Raw genomic sequence first — 23,035 nt, forward strand, 5'->3', positions numbered from 1 at the left:
GCGAGGTGTTTTAATGCCCACACACAAAGAGTGGCAACGTTTCCACGCCCAGAGGTATTTATCTGAACCGCACAGCCCCCTAGCGTGCATGAATATCTTTAGGGGGAGGCCTCCCTTAATGGCTATCCATGCCATGTCTTTGCTTCTATTGGTCAGTCTGCTCAATGCCACATCAGTCCAAACTATCTCGGCCATGACAACGGGGAGCCCCGGAATCTGCTCCATTTTGTCCTTGGCTCTGATGAGTTTGTAGATCACACTAGGTGACCACAAGTCTAGTTTAACCGCGAGCTGGTGTTCCTTCACAAACCTTTAAACATCCTGGTAAAGCCAGGGTGTGTGCCAGTTGTAAAGGATGGAGCTGTCCCACTTGTCCCATTTCTGGCTCCTTCCAAGAGGTAGCAAGAAGTGTCTTTCAAAGGTCCTACACACACAGTTGCCCACAAAGGATGCTCTCAAGAAGCTTGGTATATATCAGGCACTCCTTTGTCAGCTTTGTAAGGGGTCTTGTACATGGCTGAGCGCTTTACCCTGTCCATTTTGGAGCTCCAGATGAAGACGAAAACTGTCCTGGCGATGGCTTGAGTGACTGTGGCCAAGGGTAGCACGCCTGATCCATATACTGGTGCACGCCAAGAATCTCGTTGCCCAGGACCAGAACTTACTACTCGATCGCAAGGTTTCCGAGGCTCCGTAGCGCAGCTCTCTGCTTGGCTTTGTTCAGTCTGCCTTCCCAGCTTTTCAGGGCCGCACCATCTCCGCCTAACCAGACCCCTGGAGTCTTGAGGACGTCTGTAGCGATGGTGAAATGCCGCGGGTCGGAAGAGAGCTCCCAATGTCCACAGAGCATGCTTTCTGACTTCCCTTAGCTGACCTTTGCGTCTGAAGCTTTGCCAAAGTCCTCACGCATCTGGCCGAGTGCTCTCACCTACTGACGATCTGTGCAGAAAACAGTGACATGATCCATGTAGAGTAAGGCCTTTATGTCTCTGTCCTGTTTCTTCCTCCTGGCATGGAGGATCCATCTTATCTCAGGGTCCTGTCTGATGCAGTCCACAAACAGCTCGTTGCAACAGACGAAAATGAGCGGTGAAAGAGGGGAGCCTCGTCTGACCCCAGAACAAACCGGGAACGGGTGAGAGTGTTTGCTTTCGTTTTCCAGGGTTCCAAACCAAACCTGTGCTAAAAGACATGTAGTCTAAACAGATGTAGCGAAGTTTCCTCCTCTAGGCCGGGACACTCGAGATATTCTGCTGCCGTCTATCGGTTATCCTGACGGCTGCTCCATACAGAACAAAAAGAAAAGCGACAAGAAGTAACAGAAAGAAGCGCCCAAACCCAAATTCCTAGAATAAGCAGGTGCAGAAGCCCCTCCACGACCCCTGAAACCAAATGGTCACAGGAAGCAGCAAGTTTCCTCGGCACGGCCAAGAAAATTTTCCACCGCCATCTATCGGTTGCCGTGATGGTTGCACCATACGCCCTGAGAACAATCAGCCATATCCCCCTAGCATGCGCATGGAAAACATTCAATTCTATCATTCTACAAAATAATCAGGGGAAAGCGCGAACGCAGTCCCCCACTACCACAAATTATGCAGTCGAGTTTCCCGCATTTGGGGAAATCGCAGGGGTCAGCACAGCCGGAGTGCAATGGATGAGCCTCGCCCTGGGAGAACTGCCTTCATGATCACAGTGTCTCCCCTGCCAGGTAAGTATGAGTTGTTATGGTAAAAGGAGGGGGCGCTGCTTGGAACCCTTTCGCCAAACTTAAGGGGATTTTTTTTCTCCAGGACTCCACTGTGCTAAGAAAAGCTGTTCTGGGCAAACTGCCGGCACCTAGAGAATTCCTTATTATTTAAGATCAGAAAAAAACCTCCGGTGTTCAGCCGTGGACCCAAAATGAGGAATCCCAGAGTGCATTGCAACAGGCACATTTGCATACTATAGCGCTGACCATCAGCGACACAGCATGCAGCGCCTTGAAGTGAATCCTACGGGCGCTCTGCCGACTCAGCCCAGCCCTTCACAGCGTTATAAGGGCCTATTGAGGTTAGAGAGCTCCTTTTTAGCCATTCCTTTGAGCAGAGAGAAAGCGGACAATCTTCTCTCTGGTTTTCTAGCATGGGTACTGCCACTCAAAATACGTTGCTGCTAAAACATTTGGAGATGGTTTAGAACGTTGTAGCTTCGGGAGAAGTCTGCACACATCCATGCTCTCTGCTACCTGACGGTTCCCAGTGCAGGAGATTCCTTTGCAACCAATGAATTGATCCGGGGACCAATTCGCTCACCCCCTTGGCAGCCTCACATGGTCATGCGTCAACCTGAGACTTCCTACGAGTATCAAGCCTTGTCTTTTTTGATAGGCCAATAATGTATTTGACAAAGAAACCGACGAAGGCTCAGCACTTCACGTCGCGAGGTGTTTTAATGCCCACACACAAAGAGTGGCAACGTTTCCACGCCCAGAGGTATTTATCTGAACCGCACAGCCCCCTAGCGTGCATGAATATCTTTAGGGGGAGGCCTCCCTTAATGGCTATCCATGCCATGTCTTTGCTTCTATTGGTCAGTCTGCTCAATGCCACATCAGTCCAAACTATCTCGGCCATGACAACGGGGAGCCCCGGAATCTGCTCCATTTTGTCCTTGGCTCTGATGAGTTTGTAGATCACACTAGGTGACCACAAGTCTAGTTTAACCGCGAGCTGGTGTTCCTTCACAAACCTTTAAACATCCTGGTAAAGCCAGGGTGTGTGCCAGTTGTAAAGGATGGAGCTGTCCCACTTGTCCCATTTCTGGCTCCTTCCAAGAGGTAGCAAGAAGTGTCTTTCAAAGGTCCTACACACACAGTTGCCCACAAAGGATGCTCTCAAGAAGCTTGGTATATATCAGGCACTCCTTTGTCAGCTTTGTAAGGGGTCTTGTACATGGCTGAGCGCTTTACCCTGTCCATTTTGGAGCTCCAGATGAAGACGAAAACTGTCCTGGCGATGGCTTGAGTGACTGTGGCCAAGGGTAGCACGCCTGATCCATATACTGGTGCACGCCAAGAATCTCGTTGCCCAGGACCAGAACTTACTACTCGATCGCAAGGTTTCCGAGGCTCCGTAGCGCAGCTCTCTGCTTGGCTTTGTTCAGTCTGCCTTCCCAGCTTTTCAGGGCCGCACCATCTCCGCCTAACCAGACCCCTGGAGTCTTGAGGACGTCTGTAGCGATGGTGAAATGCCGCGGGTCGGAAGAGAGCTCCCAATGTCCACAGAGCATGCTTTCTGACTTCCCTTAGCTGACCTTTGCGTCTGAAGCTTTGCCAAAGTCCTCACGCATCTGGCCGAGTGCTCTCACCTACTGACGATCTGTGCAGAAAACAGTGACATGATCCATGTAGAGTAAGGCCTTTATGTCTCTGTCCTGTTTCTTCCTCCTGGCATGGAGGATCCATCTTATCTCAGGGTCCTGTCTGATGCAGTCCACAAACAGCTCGTTGCAACAGACGAAAATGAGCGGTGAAAGAGGGGAGCCTCGTCTGACCCCAGAACAAACCGGGAACGGGTGAGAGTGTTTGCTTTCGTTTTCCAGGGTTCCAAACCAAACCTGTGCTAAAAGACATGTAGTCTAAACAGATGTAGCGAAGTTTCCTCCTCTAGGCCGGGACACTCGAGATATTCTGCTGCCGTCTATCGGTTATCCTGACGGCTGCTCCATACAGAACAAAAAGAAAAGCGACAAGAAGTAACAGAAAGAAGCGCCCAAACCCAAATTCCTAGAATAAGCAGGTGCAGAAGCCCCTCCACGACCCCTGAAACCAAATGGTCACAGGAAGCAGCAAGTTTCCTCGGCACGGCCAAGAAAATTTTCCACCGCCATCTATCGGTTGCCGTGATGGTTGCACCATACGCCCTGAGAACAATCAGCCATATCCCCCTAGCATGCGCATGGAAAACATTCAATTCTATCATTCTACAAAATAATCAGGGGAAAGCGCGAACGCAGTCCCCCACTACCACAAATTATGCAGTCGAGTTTCCCGCATTTGGGGAAATCGCAGGGGTCAGCACAGCCGGAGTGCAATGGATGAGCCTCGCCCTGGGAGAACTGCCTTCATGATCACAGTGTCTCCCCTGCCAGGTAAGTATGAGTTGTTATGGTAAAAGGAGGGGGCGCTGCTTGGAACCCTTTCGCCAAACTTAAGGGGATTTTTTTTCTCCAGGACTCCACTGTGCTAAGAAAAGCTGTTCTGGGCAAACTGCCGGCACCTAGAGAATTCCTTATTATTTAAGATCAGAAAAAAACCTCCGGTGTTCAGCCGTGGACCCAAAATGAGGAATCCCAGAGTGCATTGCAACAGGCACATTTGCATACTATAGCGCTGACCATCAGCGACACAGCATGCAGCGCCTTGAAGTGAATCCTACGGGCGCTCTGCCGACTCAGCCCAGCCCTTCACAGCGTTATAAGGGCCTATTGAGGTTAGAGAGCTCCTTTTTAGCCATTCCTTTGAGCAGAGAGAAAGCGGACAATCTTCTCTCTGGTTTTCTAGCATGGGTACTGCCACTCAAAATACGTTGCTGCTAAAACATTTGGAGATGGTTTAGAACGTTGTAGCTTCGGGAGAAGTCTGCACACATCCATGCTCTCTGCTACCTGACGGTTCCCAGTGCAGGAGATTCCTTTGCAACCAATGAATTGATCCGGGGACCAATTCGCTCACCCCCTTGGCAGCCTCACATGGTCATGCGTCAACCTGAGACTTCCTACGAGTATCAAGCCTTGTCTTTTTTGATAGGCCAATAATGTATTTGACAAAGAAACCGACGAAGGCTCAGCACTTCACGTCGCGAGGTGTTTTAATGCCCACACACAAAGAGTGGCAACGTTTCCACGCCCAGAGGTATTTATCTGAACCGCACAGCCCCCTAGCGTGCATGAATATCTTTAGGGGGAGGCCTCCCTTAATGGCTATCCATGCCATGTCTTTGCTTCTATTGGTCAGTCTGCTCAATGCCACATCAGTCCAAACTATCTCGGCCATGACAACGGGGAGCCCCGGAATCTGCTCCATTTTGTCCTTGGCTCTGATGAGTTTGTAGATCACACTAGGTGACCACAAGTCTAGTTTAACCGCGAGCTGGTGTTCCTTCACAAACCTTTAAACATCCTGGTAAAGCCAGGGTGTGTGCCAGTTGTAAAGGATGGAGCTGTCCCACTTGTCCCATTTCTGGCTCCTTCCAAGAGGTAGCAAGAAGTGTCTTTCAAAGGTCCTACACACACAGTTGCCCACAAAGGATGCTCTCAAGAAGCTTGGTATATATCAGGCACTCCTTTGTCAGCTTTGTAAGGGGTCTTGTACATGGCTGAGCGCTTTACCCTGTCCATTTTGGAGCTCCAGATGAAGACGAAAACTGTCCTGGCGATGGCTTGAGTGACTGTGGCCAAGGGTAGCACGCCTGATCCATATACTGGTGCACGCCAAGAATCTCGTTGCCCAGGACCAGAACTTACTACTCGATCGCAAGGTTTCCGAGGCTCCGTAGCGCAGCTCTCTGCTTGGCTTTGTTCAGTCTGCCTTCCCAGCTTTTCAGGGCCGCACCATCTCCGCCTAACCAGACCCCTGGAGTCTTGAGGACGTCTGTAGCGATGGTGAAATGCCGCGGGTCGGAAGAGAGCTCCCAATGTCCACAGAGCATGCTTTCTGACTTCCCTTAGCTGACCTTTGCGTCTGAAGCTTTGCCAAAGTCCTCACGCATCTGGCCGAGTGCTCTCACCTACTGACGATCTGTGCAGAAAACAGTGACATGATCCATGTAGAGTAAGGCCTTTATGTCTCTGTCCTGTTTCTTCCTCCTGGCATGGAGGATCCATCTTATCTCAGGGTCCTGTCTGATGCAGTCCACAAACAGCTCGTTGCAACAGACGAAAATGAGCGGTGAAAGAGGGGAGCCTCGTCTGACCCCAGAACAAACCGGGAACGGGTGAGAGTGTTTGCTTTCGTTTTCCAGGGTTCCAAACCAAACCTGTGCTAAAAGACATGTAGTCTAAACAGATGTAGCGAAGTTTCCTCCTCTAGGCCGGGACACTCGAGATATTCTGCTGCCGTCTATCGGTTATCCTGACGGCTGCTCCATACAGAACAAAAAGAAAAGCGACAAGAAGTAACAGAAAGAAGCGCCCAAACCCAAATTCCTAGAATAAGCAGGTGCAGAAGCCCCTCCACGACCCCTGAAACCAAATGGTCACAGGAAGCAGCAAGTTTCCTCGGCACGGCCAAGAAAATTTTCCACCGCCATCTATCGGTTGCCGTGATGGTTGCACCATACGCCCTGAGAACAATCAGCCATATCCCCCTAGCATGCGCATGGAAAACATTCAATTCTATCATTCTACAAAATAATCAGGGGAAAGCGCGAACGCAGTCCCCCACTACCACAAATTATGCAGTCGAGTTTCCCGCATTTGGGGAAATCGCAGGGGTCAGCACAGCCGGAGTGCAATGGATGAGCCTCGCCCTGGGAGAACTGCCTTCATGATCACAGTGTCTCCCCTGCCAGGTAAGTATGAGTTGTTATGGTAAAAGGAGGGGGCGCTGCTTGGAACCCTTTCGCCAAACTTAAGGGGATTTTTTTTCTCCAGGACTCCACTGTGCTAAGAAAAGCTGTTCTGGGCAAACTGCCGGCACCTAGAGAATTCCTTATTATTTAAGATCAGAAAAAAACCTCCGGTGTTCAGCCGTGGACCCAAAATGAGGAATCCCAGAGTGCATTGCAACAGGCACATTTGCATACTATAGCGCTGACCATCAGCGACACAGCATGCAGCGCCTTGAAGTGAATCCTACGGGCGCTCTGCCGACTCAGCCCAGCCCTTCACAGCGTTATAAGGGCCTATTGAGGTTAGAGAGCTCCTTTTTAGCCATTCCTTTGAGCAGAGAGAAAGCGGACAATCTTCTCTCTGGTTTTCTAGCATGGGTACTGCCACTCAAAATACGTTGCTGCTAAAACATTTGGAGATGGTTTAGAACGTTGTAGCTTCGGGAGAAGTCTGCACACATCCATGCTCTCTGCTACCTGACGGTTCCCAGTGCAGGAGATTCCTTTGCAACCAATGAATTGATCCGGGGACCAATTCGTTCACCCCCTTGGCAGCCTCACATGGTCATGCGTCAACCTGAGACTTCCTACGAGTATCAAGCCTTGTCTTTTTTGATAGGCCAATAATGTATTTGACAAAGAAACCGACGAAGGCTCAGCACTTCACGTCGCGAGGTGTTTTAATGCCCACACACAAAGAGTGGCAACGTTTCCACGCCCAGAGGTATTTATCTGAACCGCACAGCCCCCTAGCGTGCATGAATATCTTTAGGGGGAGGCCTCCCTTAATGGCTATCCATGCCATGTCTTTGCTTCTATTGGTCAGTCTGCTCAATGCCACATCAGTCCAAACTATCTCGGCCATGACAACGGGGAGCCCCGGAATCTGCTCCATTTTGTCCTTGGCTCTGATGAGTTTGTAGATCACACTAGGTGACCACAAGTCTAGTTTAACCGCGAGCTGGTGTTCCTTCACAAACCTTTAAACATCCTGGTAAAGCCAGGGTGTGTGCCAGTTGTAAAGGATGGAGCTGTCCCACTTGTCCCATTTCTGGCTCCTTCCAAGAGGTAGCAAGAAGTGTCTTTCAAAGGTCCTACACACACAGTTGCCCACAAAGGATGCTCTCAAGAAGCTTGGTATATATCAGGCACTCCTTTGTCAGCTTTGTAAGGGGTCTTGTACATGGCTGAGCGCTTTACCCTGTCCATTTTGGAGCTCCAGATGAAGACGAAAACTGTCCTGGCGATGGCTTGAGTGACTGTGGCCAAGGGTAGCACGCCTGATCCATATACTGGTGCACGCCAAGAATCTCGTTGCCCAGGACCAGAACTTACTACTCGATCGCAAGGTTTCCGAGGCTCCGTAGCGCAGCTCTCTGCTTGGCTTTGTTCAGTCTGCCTTCCCAGCTTTTCAGGGCCGCACCATCTCCGCCTAACCAGACCCCTGGAGTCTTGAGGACGTCTGTAGCGATGGTGAAATGCCGCGGGTCGGAAGAGAGCTCCCAATGTCCACAGAGCATGCTTTCTGACTTCCCTTAGCTGACCTTTGCGTCTGAAGCTTTGCCAAAGTCCTCACGCATCTGGCCGAGTGCTCTCACCTACTGACGATCTGTGCAGAAAACAGTGACATGATCCATGTAGAGTAAGGCCTTTATGTCTCTGTCCTGTTTCTTCCTCCTGGCATGGAGGATCCATCTTATCTCAGGGTCCTGTCTGATGCAGTCCACAAACAGCTCGTTGCAACAGACGAAAATGAGCGGTGAAAGAGGGGAGCCTCGTCTGACCCCAGAACAAACCGGGAACGGGTGAGAGTGTTTGCTTTCGTTTTCCAGGGTTCCAAACCAAACCTGTGCTAAAAGACATGTAGTCTAAACAGATGTAGCGAAGTTTCCTCCTCTAGGCCGGGACACTCGAGATATTCTGCTGCCGTCTATCGGTTATCCTGACGGCTGCTCCATACAGAACAAAAAGAAAAGCGACAAGAAGTAACAGAAAGAAGCGCCCAAACCCAAATTCCTAGAATAAGCAGGTGCAGAAGCCCCTCCACGACCCCTGAAACCAAATGGTCACAGGAAGCAGAAAGTTTCCTCGGCACGGCCAAGAAAATTTTCCACCGCCATCTATCGGTTGCCGTGATGGTTGCACCATACGCCCTGAGAACAATCAGCCATATCCCCCTAGCATGCGCATGGAAAACATTCAATTCTATCATTCTACAAAATAATCAGGGGAAAGCGCGAACGCAGTCCCCCACTACCACAAATTATGCAGTCGAGTTTCCCGCATTTGGGGAAATCGCAGGGGTCAGCACAGCCGGAGTGCAATGGATGAGCCTCGCCCTGGGAGAACTGCCTTCATGATCACAGTGTCTCCCCTGCCAGGTAAGTATGAGTTGTTATGGTAAAAGGAGGGGGCGCTGCTTGGAACCCTTTCGCCAAACTTAAGGGGATTTTTTTTCTCCAGGACTCCACTGTGCTAAGAAAAGCTGTTCTGGGCAAACTGCCGGCACCTAGAGAATTCCTTATTATTTAAGATCAGAAAAAAACCTCCGGTGTTCAGCCGTGGACCCAAAATGAGGAATCCCAGAGTGCATTGCAACAGGCACATTTGCATACTATAGCGCTGACCATCAGCGACACAGCATGCAGCGCCTTGAAGTGAATCCTACGGGCGCTCTGCCGACTCAGCCCAGCCCTTCACAGCGTTATAAGGGCCTATTGAGGTTAGAGAGCTCCTTTTTAGCCATTCCTTTGAGCAGAGAGAAAGCGGACAATCTTCTCTCTGGTTTTCTAGCATGGGTACTGCCACTCAAAATACGTTGCTGCTAAAACATTTGGAGATGGTTTAGAACGTTGTAGCTTCGGGAGAAGTCTGCACACATCCATGCTCTCTGCTACCTGACGGTTCCCAGTGCAGGAGATTCCTTTGCAACCAATGAATTGATCCGGGGACCAATTCGCTCACCCCCTTGGCAGCCTCACATGGTCATGCGTCAACCTGAGACTTCCTACGAGTATCAAGCCTTGTCTTTTTTGATAGGCCAATAATGTATTTGACAAAGAAACCGACGAAGGCTCAGCACTTCACGTCGCGAGGTGTTTTAATGCCCACACACAAAGAGTGGCAACGTTTCCACGCCCAGAGGTATTTATCTGAACCGCACAGCCCCCTAGCGTGCATGAATATCTTTAGGGGGAGGCCTCCCTTAATGGCTATCCATGCCATGTCTTTGCTTCTATTGGTCAGTCTGCTCAATGCCACATCAGTCCAAACTATCTCGGCCATGACAACGGGGAGCCCCGGAATCTGCTCCATTTTGTCCTTGGCTCTGATGAGTTTGTAGATCACACTAGGTGACCACAAGTCTAGTTTAACCGCGAGCTGGTGTTCCTTCACAAACCTTTAAACATCCTGGTAAAGCCAGGGTGTGTGCCAGTTGTAAAGGATGGAGCTGTCCCACTTGTCCCATTTCTGGCTCCTTCCAAGAGGTAGCAAGAAGTGTCTTTCAAAGGTCCTACACACACAGTTGCCCACAAAGGATGCTCTCAAGAAGCTTGGTATATATCAGGCACTCCTTTGTCAGCTTTGTAAGGGGTCTTGTACATGGCTGAGCGCTTTACCCTGTCCATTTTGGAGCTCCAGATGAAGACGAAAACTGTCCTGGCGATGGCTTGAGTGACTGTGGCCAAGGGTAGCACGCCTGATCCATATACTGGTGCACGCCAAGAATCTCGTTGCCCAGGACCAGAACTTACTACTCGATCGCAAGGTTTCCGAGGCTCCGTAGCGCAGCTCTCTGCTTGGCTTTGTTCAGTCTGCCTTCCCAGCTTTTCAGGGCCGCACCATCTCCGCCTAACCAGACCCCTGGAGTCTTGAGGACGTCTGTAGCGATGGTGAAATGCCGCGGGTCGGAAGAGAGCTCCCAATGTCCACAGAGCATGCTTTCTGACTTCCCTTAGCTGACCTTTGCGTCTGAAGCTTTGCCAAAGTCCTCACGCATCTGGCCGAGTGCTCTCACCTACTGACGATCTGTGCAGAAAACAGTGACATGATCCATGTAGAGTAAGGCCTTTATGTCTCTGTCCTGTTTCTTCCTCCTGGCATGGAGGATCCATCTTATCTCAGGGTCCTGTCTGATGCAGTCCACAAACAGCTCGTTGCAACAGACGAAAATGAGCGGTGAAAGAGGGGAGCCTCGTCTGACCCCAGAACAAACCGGGAACGGGTGAGAGTGTTTGCTTTCGTTTTCCAGGGTTCCAAACCAAACCTGTGCTAAAAGACATGTAGTCTAAACAGATGTAGCGAAGTTTCCTCCTCTAGGCCGGGACACTCGAGATATTCTGCTGCCGTCTATCGGTTATCCTGACGGCTGCTCCATACAGAACAAAAAGAAAAGCGACAAGAAGTAACAGAAAGAAGCGCCCAAACCCAAATTCCTAGAATAAGCAGGTGCAGAAGCCCCTCCACGACCCCTGAAACCAAATGGTCACAGGAAGCAGCAAGTTTCCTCGGCACGGCCAAGAAAATTTTCCACCGCCATCTATCGGTTGCCGTGATGGTTGCACCATACGCCCTGAGAACAATCAGCCATATCCCCCTAGCATGCGCATGGAAAACATTCAATTCTATCATTCTACAAAATAATCAGGGGAAAGCGCGAACGCAGTCCCCCACTACCACAAATTATGCAGTCGAGTTTCCCGCATTTGGGGAAATCGCAGGGGTCAGCACAGCCGGAGTGCAATGGATGAGCCTCGCCCTGGGAGAACTGCCTTCATGATCACAGTGTCTCCCCTGCCAGGTAAGTATGAGTTGTTATGGTAAAAGGAGGGGGCGCTGCTTGGAACCCTTTCGCCAAACTTAAGGGGATTTTTTTTCTCCAGGACTCCACTGTGCTAAGAAAAGCTGTTCTGGGCAAACTGCCGGCACCTAGAGAATTCCTTATTATTTAAGATCAGAAAAAAACCTCCGGTGTTCAGCCGTGGACCCAAAATGAGGAATCCCAGAGTGCATTGCAACAGGCACATTTGCATACTATAGCGCTGACCATCAGCGACACAGCATGCAGCGCCTTGAAGTGAATCCTACGGGCGCTCTGCCGACTCAGCCCAGCCCTTCACAGCGTTATAAGGGCCTATTGAGGTTAGAGAGCTCCTTTTTAGCCATTCCTTTGAGCAGAGAGAAAGCGGACAATCTTCTCTCTGGTTTTCTAGCATGGGTACTGCCACTCAAAATACGTTGCTGCTAAAACATTTGGAGATGGTTTAGAACGTTGTAGCTTCGGGAGAAGTCTGCACACATCCATGCTCTCTGCTACCTGACGGTTCCCAGTGCAGGAGATTCCTTTGCAACCAATGAATTGATCCGGGGACCAATTCGCTCACCCCCTTGGCAGCCTCACATGGTCATGCGTCAACCTGAGACTTCCTACGAGTATCAAGCCTTGTCTTTTTTGATAGGCCAATAATGTATTTGACAAAGAAACCGACGAAGGCTCAGCACTTCACGTCGCGAGGTGTTTTAATGCCCACACACAAAGAGTGGCAACGTTTCCACGCCCAGAGGTATTTATCTGAACCGCACAGCCCCCTAGCGTGCATGAATATCTTTAGGGGGAGGCCTCCCTTAATGGCTATCCATGCCATGTCTTTGCTTCTATTGGTCAGTCTGCTCAATGCCACATCAGTCCAAACTATCTCGGCCATGACAACGGGGAGCCCCGGAATCTGCTCCATTTTGTCCTTGGCTCTGATGAGTTTGTAGATCACACTAGGTGACCACAAGTCTAGTTTAACCGCGAGCTGGTGTTCCTTCACAAACCTTTAAACATCCTGGTAAAGCCAGGGTGTGTGCCAGTTGTAAAGGATGGAGCTGTCCCACTTGTCCCATTTCTGGCTCCTTCCAAGAGGTAGCAAGAAGTGTCTTTCAAAGGTCCTACACACACAGTTGCCCACAAAGGATGCTCTCAAGAAGCTTGGTATATATCAGGCACTCCTTTGTCAGCTTTGTAAGGGGTCTTGTACATGGCTGAGCGCTTTACCCTGTCCATTTTGGAGCTCCAGATGAAGACGAAAACTGTCCTGGCGATGGCTTGAGTGACTGTGGCCAAGGGTAGCACGCCTGATCCATATACTGGTGCACGCCAAGAATCTCGTTGCCCAGGACCAGAACTTACTACTCGATCGCAAGGTTTCCGAGGCTCCGTAGCGCAGCTCTCTGCTTGGCTTTGTTCAGTCTGCCTTCCCAGCTTTTCAGGGCCGCACCATCTCCGCCTAACCAGACCCCTGGAGTCTTGAGGACGTCTGTAGCGATGGTGAAATGCCGCGGGTCGGAAGAGAGCTCCCAATGTCCACAGAGCATGCTTTCTGACTTCCCTTAGCTGACCTTTGCGTCTGAAGCTTTGCCAAAGTCCTCACGCATCTGGCCGAGTGCTCTCACCTACTGACGATCTGTGCAGAAAACAGTGACATGATCCATGTAGAGTAAGGCCTTTATGTCTCTGTCCTGTTTCTTCCTCCTGGCATGGAGGATCCATCTTATCTCAGGGTCCTGTCTGATGCAGTCCACAAACAGCTCGTTGCAACAGACGAAAATGAGCGGTGAAAGAGGGGAGCCTCGTCTGACCCCAGAACAAACCGGGAACGGGTGAGAGTGTTTGCTTTCGTTTTCCAGGGTTCCAAACCAAACCTGTGCTAAAAGACATGTAGTCTAAACAGATGTAGCGAAGTTTCCTCCTCTAGGCCGGGACACTCGAGATATTCTGCTGCCGTCTATCGGTTATCCTGACGGCTGCTCCATACAGAACAAAAAGAAAAGCGACAAGAAGTAACAGAAAGAAGCGCCCAAACCCAAATTCCTAGAATAAGCAGGTGCAGAAGCCCCTCCACGACCCCTGAAACCAAATGGTCACAGGAAGCAGCAAGTTTCCTCGGCACGGCCAAGAAAATTTTCCACCGCCATCTATCGGTTGCCGTGATGGTTGCACCCCACGCCCTGAGAACAATCAGCCAAATCCCCCTAGCATGCGCATGGAAAACATTCAATTCTATCATTCTACAAAATAATCAGGGGAAAGCGCGAACGCAGTCCCCCACTACCACAAATTATGCAGTCGAGTTTCCCGCATTTGGGGAAATCGCAGGGGTCAGCACAGCCGGAGTGCAATGGATGAGCCTCGCCCTGGGAGAACTGCCTTCATGATCACAGTGTCTCCCCTGCCAGGTAAGTATGAGTTGTTATGGTAAAAGGAGGGGGCGCTGCTTGGAACCCTTTCGCCAAACTTAAGGGGATTTTTTTTCTCCAGGACTCCACTGTGCTAAGAAAAGCTGTTCTGGGCAAACTGCCGGCACCTAGAGAATTCCTTATTATTTAAGATCAGAAAAAAACCTCCGGTGTTCAGCAGTGGACCCAAAATGAGGAATCCCAGAGTGCATTGCAACAGGCACATTTGCATACTATAGCGCTGACCATCAGCGACACAGCATGCAGCGCCTTGAAGTGAATCCTACGGGCGCTCTGCCGACTCAGCCCAGCCCTTCACAGCGTTATAAGGGCCTATTGAGGTTAGAGAGCTCCTTTTTAGCCATTCCTTTGAGCAGAGAGAAAGCGGACAATCTTCTCTCTGGTTTTCTAGCATGGGTACTGCCACTCAAAATACGTTGCTGCTAAAACATTTGGAGATGGTTTAGAACGTTGTAGCTTCGGGAGAAGTCTGCACACATCCATGCTCTCTGCTACCTGACGGTTCCCAGTGCAGGAGATTCCTTTGCAACCAATGAATTGATCCGGGGACCAATTCGTTCACCCCCTTGGCAGCCTCACATGGTCATGCGTCAACCTGAGACTTCCTACGAGTATCAAGCCTTGTCTTTTTTGATAGGCCAATAATGTATTTGACAAAGAAACCGACGAAGGCTCAGCACTTCACGTCGCGAGGTGTTTTAATGCCCACACACAAAGAGTGGCAACGTTTCCACGCCCAGAGGTATTTATCTGAACCGCACAGCCCCCTAGCGTGCATGAATATCTTTAGGGGGAGGCCTCCCTTAATGGCTATCCATGCCATGTCTTTGCTTCTATTGGTCAGTCTGCTCAATGCCACATCAGTCCAAACTATCTCGGCCATGACAACGGGGAGCCCCGGAATCTGCTCCATTTTGTCCTTGGCTCTGATGAGTTTGTAGATCACACTAGGTGACCACAAGTCTAGTTTAACCGCGAGCTGGTGTTCCTTCACAAACCTTTAAACATCCTGGTAAAGCCAGGGTGTGTGCCAGTTGTAAAGGATGGAGCTGTCCCACTTGTCCCATTTCTGGCTCCTTCCAAGAGGTAGCAAGAAGTGTCTTTCAAAGGTCCTACACACACAGTTGCCCACAAAGGATGCTCTCAAGAAGCTTGGTATATATCAGGCACTCCTTTGTCAGCTTTGTAAGGGGTCTTGTACATGGCTGAGCGCTTTACCCTGTCCATTTTGGAGCTCCAGATGAAGACGAAAACTGTCCTGGCGATGGCTTGAGTGACTGTGGCCAAGGGTAGCACGCCTGATCCATATACTGGTGCACGCCAAGAATCTCGTTGCCCAGGACCAGAACTTACTACTCGATCGCAAGGTTTCCGAGGCTCCGTAGCGCAGCTCTCTGCTTGGCTTTGTTCAGTCTGCCTTCCCAGCTTTTCAGGGCCGCACCATCTCCGCCTAACCAGACCCCTGGAGTCTTGAGGACGTCTGTAGCGATGGTGAAATGCCGCGGGTCGGAAGAGAGCTCCCAATGTCCACAGAGCATGCTTTCTGACTTCCCTTAGCTGACCTTTGCGTCTGAAGCTTTGCCAAAGTCCTCACGCATCTGGCCGAGTGCTCTCACCTACTGACGATCTGTGCAGAAAACAGTGACATGATCCATGTAGAGTAAGGCCTTTATGTCTCTGTCCTGTTTCTTCCTCCTGGCATGGAGGATCCATCTTATCTCAGGGTCCTGTCTGATGCAGTCCACAAACAGCTCGTTGCAACAGACGAAAATGAGCGGTGAAAGAGGGGAGCCTCGTCTGACCCCAGAACAAACCGGGAACGGGTGAGAGTGTTTGCTTTCGTTTTCCAGGGTTCCAAACCAAACCTGTGCTAAAAGACATGTAGTCTAAACAGATGTAGCGAAGTTTCCTCCTCTAGGCCGGGACACTCGAGATATTCTGCTGCCGTCTATCGGTTATCCTGACGGCTGCTCCATACAGAACAAAAAGAAAAGCGACAAGAAGTAACAGAAAGAAGCGCCCAAACCCAAATTCCTAGAATAAGCAGGTGCAGAAGCCCCTCCACGACCCCTGAAACCAAATGGTCACAGGAAGCAGCAAGTTTCCTCGGCACGGCCAAGAAAATTTTCCACCGCCATCTATCGGTTGCCGTGATGGTTGCACCATACGCCCTGAGAACAATCAGCCATATCCCCCTAGCATGCGCATGGAAAACATTCAATTCTATCATTCTACAAAATAATCAGGGGAAAGCGCGAACGCAGTCCCCCACTACCACAAATTATGCAGTCGAGTTTCCCGCATTTGGGGAAATCGCAGGGGTCAGCACAGCCGGAGTGCAATGGATGAGCCTCGCCCTGGGAGAACTGCCTTCATGATCACAGTGTCTCCCCTGCCAGGTAAGTATGAGTTGTTATGGTAAAAGGAGGGGGCGCTGCTTGGAACCCTTTCGCCAAACTTAAGGGGATTTTTTTTCTCCAGGACTCCACTGTGCTAAGAAAAGCTGTTCTGGGCAAACTGCCGGCACCTAGAGAATTCCTTATTATTTAAGATCAGAAAAAAACCTCCGGTGTTCAGCCGTGGACCCAAAATGAGGAATCCCAGAGTGCATTGCAACAGGCACATTTGCATACTATAGCGCTGACCATCAGCGACACAGCATGCAGCGCCTTGAAGTGAATCCTACGGGCGCTCTGCCGACTCAGCCCAGCCCTTCACAGCGTTATAAGGGCCTATTGAGGTTAGAGAGCTCCTTTTTAGCCATTCCTTTGAGCAGAGAGAAAGCGGACAATCTTCTCTCTGGTTTTCTAGCATGGGTACTGCCACTCAAAATACGTTGCTGCTAAAACATTTGGAGATGGTTTAGAACGTTGTAGCTTCGGGAGAAGTCTGCACACATCCATGCTCTCTGCTACCTGACGGTTCCCAGTGCAGGAGATTCCTTTGCAACCAATGAATTGATCCGGGGACCAATTCGCTCACCCCCTTGGCAGCCTCACATGGTCATGCGTCAACCTGAGACTTCCTACGAGTATCAAGCCTTGTCTTTTTTGATAGGCCAATAATGTATTTGACAAAGAAACCGACGAAGGCTCAGCACTTCACGTCGCGAGGTGTTTTAATGCCCACACACAAAGAGTGGCAACGTTTCCACGCCCAGAGGTATTTATCTGAACCGCACAGCCCCCTAGCGTGCATGAATATCTTTAGGGGGAGGCCTCCCTTAATGGCTATCCATGCCATGTCTTTGCTTCTATTGGTCAGTCTGCTCAATGCCACATCAGTCCAAACTATCTCGGCCATGACAACGGGGAGCCCCGGAATCTGCTCCATTTTGTCCTTGGCTCTGATGAGTTTGTAGATCACACTAGGTGACCACAAGTCTAGTTTAACCGCGAGCTGGTGTTCCTTCACAAACCTTTAAACATCCTGGTAAAGCCAGGGTGTGTGCCAGTTGTAAAGGATGGAGCTGTCCCACTTGTCCCATTTCTGGCTCCTTCCAAGAGGTAGCAAGAAGTGTCTTTCAAAGGTCCTACACACACAGTTGCCCACAAAGGATGCTCTCAAGAAGCTTGGTATATATCAGGCACTCCTTTGTCAGCTTTGTAAGGGGTCTTGTACATGGCTGAGCGCTTTACCCTGTCCATTTTGGAGCTCCAGATGAAGACGAAAACTGTCCTGGCGATGGCTTGAGTGACTGTGGCCAAGGGTAGCACGCCTGATCCATATACTGGTGCACGCCAAGAATCTCGTTGCCCAGGACCAGAACTTACTACTCGATCGCAAGGTTTCCGAGGCTCCGTAGCGCAGCTCTCTGCTTGGCTTTGTTCAGTCTGCCTTCCCAGCTTTTCAGGGCCGCACCATCTCCGCCTAACCAGACCCCTGGAGTCTTGAGGACGTCTGTAGCGATGGTGAAATGCCGCGGGTCGGAAGAGAGCTCCCAATGTCCACAGAGCATGCTTTCTGACTTCCCTTAGCTGACCTTTGCGTCTGAAGCTTTGCCAAAGTCCTCACGCATCTGGCCGAGTGCTCTCACCTACTGACGATCTGTGCAGAAAACAGTGACATGATCCATGTAGAGTAAGGCCTTTATGTCTCTGTCCTGTTTCTTCCTCCTGGCATGGAGGATCCATCTTATCTCAGGGTCCTGTCTGATGCAGTCCACAAACAGCTCGTTGCAACAGACGAAAATGAGCGGTGAAAGAGGGGAGCCTCGTCTGACCCCAGAACAAACCGGGAACGGGTGAGAGTGTTTGCTTTCGTTTTCCAGGGTTCCAAACCAAACCTGTGCTAAAAGACATGTAGTCTAAACAGATGTAGCGAAGTTTCCTCCTCTAGGCCGGGACACTCGAGATATTCTGCTGCCGTCTATCGGTTATCCTGACGGCTGCTCCATACAGAACAAAAAGAAAAGCGACAAGAAGTAACAGAAAGAAGCGCCCAAACCCAAATTCCTAGAATAAGCAGGTGCAGAAGCCCCTCCACGACCCCTGAAACCAAATGGTCACAGGAAGCAGCAAGTTTCCTCGGCACGGCCAAGAAAATTTTCCACCGCCATCTATCGGTTGCCGTGATGGTTGCACCCCACGCCCTGAGAACAATCAGCCAAATCCCCCTAGCATGCGCATGGAAAACATTCAATTCTATCATTCTACAAAATAATCAGGGGAAAGCGCGAACGCAGTCCCCCACTACCACAAATTATGCAGTCGAGTTTCCCGCATTTGGGGAAATCGCAGGGGTCAGCACAGCCGGAGTGCAATGGATGAGCCTCGCCCTGGGAGAACTGCCTTCATGATCACAGTGTCTCCCCTGCCAGGTAAGTATGAGTTGTTATGGTAAAAGGAGGGGGCGCTGCTTGGAACCCTTTCGCCAAACTTAAGGGGATTTTTTTTCTCCAGGACTCCACTGTGCTAAGAAAAGCTGTTCTGGGCAAACTGCCGGCACCTAGAGAATTCCTTATTATTTAAGATCAGAAAAAAACCTCCGGTGTTCAGCCGTGGACCCAAAATGAGGAATCCCAGAGTGCATTGCAACAGGCACATTTGCATACTATAGCGCTGACCATCAGCGACACAGCATGCAGCGCCTTGAAGTGAATCCTACGGGCGCTCTGCCGACTCAGCCCAGCCCTTCACAGCGTTATAAGGGCCTATTGAGGTTAGAGAGCTCCTTTTTAGCCATTCCTTTGAGCAGAGAGAAAGCGGACAATCTTCTCTCTGGTTTTCTAGCATGGGTACTGCCACTCAAAATACGTTGCTGCTAAAACATTTGGAGATGGTTTAGAACGTTGTAGCTTCGGGAGAAGTCTGCACACATCCATGCTCTCTGCTACCTGACGGTTCCCAGTGCAGGAGATTCCTTTGCAACCAATGAATTGATCCGGGGACCAATTCGTTCACCCCCTTGGCAGCCTCACATGGTCATGCGTCAACCTGAGACTTCCTACGAGTATCAAGCCTTGTCTTTTTTGATAGGCCAATAATGTATTTGACAAAGAAACCGACGAAGGCTCAGCACTTCACGTCGCGAGGTGTTTTAATGCCCACACACAAAGAGTGGCAACGTTTCCACGCCCAGAGGTATTTATCTGAACCGCACAGCCCCCTAGCGTGCATGAATATCTTTAGGGGGAGGCCTCCCTTAATGGCTATCCATGCCATGTCTTTGCTTCTATTGGTCAGTCTGCTCAATGCCACATCAGTCCAAACTATCTCGGCCATGACAACGGGGAGCCCCGGAATCTGCTCCATTTTGTCCTTGGCTCTGATGAGTTTGTAGATCACACTAGGTGACCACAAGTCTAGTTTAACCGCGAGCTGGTGTTCCTTCACAAACCTTTAAACATCCTGGTAAAGCCAGGGTGTGTGCCAGTTGTAAAGGATGGAGCTGTCCCACTTGTCCCATTTCTGGCTCCTTCCAAGAGGTAGCAAGAAGTGTCTTTCAAAGGTCCTACACACACAGTTGCCCACAAAGGATGCTCTCAAGAAGCTTGGTATATATCAGGCACTCCTTTGTCAGCTTTGTAAGGGGTCTTGTACATGGCTGAGCGCTTTACCCTGTCCATTTTGGAGCTCCAGATGAAGACGAAAACTGTCCTGGCGATGGCTTGAGTGACTGTGGCCAAGGGTAGCACGCCTGATCCATATACTGGTGCACGCCAAGAATCTCGTTGCCCAGGACCAGAACTTACTACTCGATCGCAAGGTTTCCGAGGCTCCGTAGCGCAGCTCTCTGCTTGGCTTTGTTCAGTCTGCCTTCCCAGCTTTTCAGGGCCGCACCATCTCCGCCTAACCAGACCCCTGGAGTCTTGAGGACGTCTGTAGCGATGGTGAAATGCCGCGGGTCGGAAGAGAGCTCCCAATGTCCACAGAGCATGCTTTCTGACTTCCCTTAGCTGACCTTTGCGTCCGAAGCTTTGCCAAAGTCCTCACGCATCTGGCCGAGTGCTCTCACCTACTGACGATCTGTGCAGAAAACAGTGACATGATCCATGTAGAGTAAGGCCTTTATGTCTCTGTCCTGTTTCTTCCTCCTGGCATGGAGGATCCATCTTATCTCAGGGTCCTGTCTGATGCAGTCCACAAACAGCTCGTTGCAACAGACGAAAATGAGCGGTGAAAGAGGGGAGCCTCGTCTGACCCCAGAACAAACCGGGAACGGGTGAGAGTGTTTGCTTTCGTTTTCCAGGGTTCCAAACCAAACCTGTGCTAAAAGACATGTAGTCTAAACAGATGTAGCGAAGTTTCCTCCTCTAGGCCGGGACACTCGAGATATTCTGCTGCCGTCTATCGGTTATCCTGACGGCTGCTCCATACAGAACAAAAAGAAAAGCGACAAGAAGTAACAGAAAGAAGCGCCCAAACCCAAATTCCTAGAATAAGCAGGTGCAGAAGCCCCTCCACGACCCCTGAAACCAAATGGTCACAGGAAGCAGCAAGTTTCCTCGGCGCGGCCAAGAAAATTTTCCACCGCCATCTATCGGTTGCCGTGATGGTTGCACCATACGCCCTGAGAACAATCAGCCATATCCCCCTAGCATGCGCATGGAAAACATTCAATTCTATCATTCTACAAAATAATCAGGGGAAAGCGCGAACGCAGTCCCCCACTACCACAAATTATGCAGTCGAGTTTCCCGCATTTGGGGAAATCGCAGGGGTCAGCACAGCCGGAGTGCAATGGATGAGCCTCGCCCTGGGAGAACTGCCTTCATGATCACAGTGTCTCCCCTGCCAGGTAAGTATGAGTTGTTATGGTAAAAGGAGGGGGCGCTGCTTGGAACCCTTTCGCCAAACTTAAGGGGATTTTTTTTCTCCAGGACTCCACTGTGCTAAGAAAAGCTGTTCTGGGCAAACTGCCGGCACCTAGAGAATTCCTTATTATTTAAGATCAGAAAAAAACCTCCGGTGTTCAGCCGTGGACCCAAAATGAGGAATCCCAGAGTGCATTGCAACAGGCACATTTGCATACTATAGCGCTGACCATCAGCGACACAGCATGCAGCGCCTTGAAGTGAATCCTACGGGCGCTCTGCCGACTCAGCCCAGCCCTTCACAGCGTTATAAGGGCCTATTGAGGTTAGAGAGCTCCTTTTTAGCCATTCCTTTGAGCAGAGAGAAAGCGGACAATCTTCTCTCTGGTTTTCTAGCATGGGTACTGCCACTCAAAATACGTTGCTGCTAAAACATTTGGAGATGGTTTAGAACGTTGTAGCTTCGGGAGAAGTCTGCACACATCCATGCTCTCTGCTACCTGACGGTTCCCAGTGCAGGAGATTCCTTTGCAACCAATGAATTGATCCGGGGACCAATTCGTTCACCCCCTTGGCAGCCTCACATGGTCATGCGTCAACCTGAGACTTCCTACGAGTATCAAGCCTTGTCTTTTTTGATAGGCCAATAATGTATTTGACAAAGAAACCGACGAAGGCTCAGCACTTCACGTCGCGAGGTGTTTTAATGCCCACACACAAAGAGTGGCAACGTTTCCACGCCCAGAGGTATTTATCTGAACCGCACAGCCCCCTAGCGTGCATGAATATCTTTAGGGGGAGGCCTCCCTTAATGGCTATCCATGCCATGTCTTTGCTTCTATTGGTCAGTCTGCTCAATGCCACATCAGTCCAAACTATCTCGGCCATGACAACGGGGAGCCCCGGAATCTGCTCCATTTTGTCCTTGGCTCTGATGAGTTTGTAGATCACACTAGGTGACCACAAGTCTAGTTTAACCGCGAGCTGGTGTTCCTTCACAAACCTTTAAACATCCTGGTAAAGCCAGGGTGTGTGCCAGTTGTAAAGGATGGAGCTGTCCCACTTGTCCCATTTCTGGCTCCTTCCAAGAGGTAGCAAGAAGTGTCTTTCAAAGGTCCTACACACACAGTTGCCCACAAAGGATGCTCTCAAGAAGCTTGGTATATATCAGGCACTCCTTTGTCAGCTTTGTAAGGGGTCTTGTACATGGCTGAGCGCTTTACCCTGTCCATTTTGGAGCTCCAGATGAAGACGAAAACTGTCCTGGCGATGGCTTGAGTGACTGTGGCCAAGGGTAGCACGCCTGATCCATATACTGGTGCACGCCAAGAATCTCGTTGCCCAGGACCAGAACTTACTACTCGATCGCAAGGTTTCCGAGGCTCCGTAGCGCAGCTCTCTGCTTGGCTTTGTTCAGTCTGCCTTCCCAGCTTTTCAGGGCCGCACCATCTCCGCCTAACCAGACCCCTGGAGTCTTGAGGACGTCTGTAGCGATGGTGAAATGCCGCGGGTCGGAAGAGAGCTCCCAATGTCCACAGAGCATGCTTTCTGACTTCCCTTAGCTGACCTTTGCGTCCGAAGCTTTGCCAAAGTCCTCACGCATCTGGCCGAGTGCTCTCACCTACTGACGATCTGTGCAGAAAACAGTGACATGATCCATGTAGAGTAAGGCCTTTATGTCTCTGTCCTGTTTCTTCCTCCTGGCATGGAGGATCCATCTTATCTCAGGGTCCTGTCTGATGCAGTCCACAAACAGCTCGTTGCAACAGACGAAAATGAGCGGTGAAAGAGGGGAGCCTCGTCTGACCCCAGAACAAACCGGGAACGGGTGAGAGTGTTTGCTTTCGTTTTCCAGGGTTCCAAACCAAACCTGTGCTAAAAGACATGTAGTCTAAACAGATGTAGCGAAGTTTCCTCCTCTAGGCCGGGACACTCGAGATATTCTGCT

General features: G+C 50.4%; 9 non-coding genes across 9 annotated transcripts; all 9 read right to left on the reverse strand.

Moving 5' to 3' along the window:
• Positions 1-1,555: 1,555 nt before the first annotated feature.
• Positions 1,556-1,719, reverse strand: LOC149280753 (U1 spliceosomal RNA). Its single transcript, XR_016278113.1, has one exon. It is a non-coding gene; the product is annotated as a U1 spliceosomal RNA (small nuclear RNA).
• Positions 1,720-3,975: 2,256 nt separating this feature from the next.
• On the reverse strand, positions 3,976-4,139 carry LOC149280754 (U1 spliceosomal RNA). Its single transcript, XR_016278114.1, has one exon. It is a non-coding gene; the product is annotated as a U1 spliceosomal RNA (small nuclear RNA).
• Positions 4,140-6,395: 2,256 nt separating this feature from the next.
• LOC149280755 (U1 spliceosomal RNA) lies at positions 6,396-6,559 on the reverse strand. Its single transcript, XR_016278115.1, has one exon. It is a non-coding gene; the product is annotated as a U1 spliceosomal RNA (small nuclear RNA).
• Positions 6,560-8,815: 2,256 nt separating this feature from the next.
• LOC149280756 (U1 spliceosomal RNA) lies at positions 8,816-8,979 on the reverse strand. Its single transcript, XR_016278116.1, has one exon. It is a non-coding gene; the product is annotated as a U1 spliceosomal RNA (small nuclear RNA).
• Positions 8,980-11,235: 2,256 nt separating this feature from the next.
• LOC149280757 (U1 spliceosomal RNA) lies at positions 11,236-11,399 on the reverse strand. The gene has a single exon (XR_016278117.1). It is a non-coding gene; the product is annotated as a U1 spliceosomal RNA (small nuclear RNA).
• Positions 11,400-13,655: 2,256 nt separating this feature from the next.
• On the reverse strand, positions 13,656-13,819 carry LOC149280758 (U1 spliceosomal RNA). The gene has a single exon (XR_016278119.1). It is a non-coding gene; the product is annotated as a U1 spliceosomal RNA (small nuclear RNA).
• Positions 13,820-16,075: 2,256 nt separating this feature from the next.
• Positions 16,076-16,239, reverse strand: LOC149280759 (U1 spliceosomal RNA). The gene has a single exon (XR_016278120.1). It is a non-coding gene; the product is annotated as a U1 spliceosomal RNA (small nuclear RNA).
• A 2,256-nt stretch (positions 16,240-18,495) lies between these two features.
• On the reverse strand, positions 18,496-18,659 carry LOC149280760 (U1 spliceosomal RNA). Its single transcript, XR_016278121.1, has one exon. It is a non-coding gene; the product is annotated as a U1 spliceosomal RNA (small nuclear RNA).
• A 2,256-nt stretch (positions 18,660-20,915) lies between these two features.
• LOC149280761 (U1 spliceosomal RNA) lies at positions 20,916-21,079 on the reverse strand. The gene has a single exon (XR_016278122.1). It is a non-coding gene; the product is annotated as a U1 spliceosomal RNA (small nuclear RNA).
• Positions 21,080-23,035: the final 1,956 nt, after the last annotated feature.

Source organism: Sceloporus occidentalis, unplaced genomic scaffold (genome assembly GCF_023333645.1).
Source record: "Sceloporus occidentalis isolate IW3139 unplaced genomic scaffold, rSceOcc1.0.p SCAF_148, whole genome shotgun sequence".
NCBI lineage: Eukaryota > Metazoa > Chordata > Lepidosauria > Squamata > Phrynosomatidae > Sceloporus > Sceloporus occidentalis.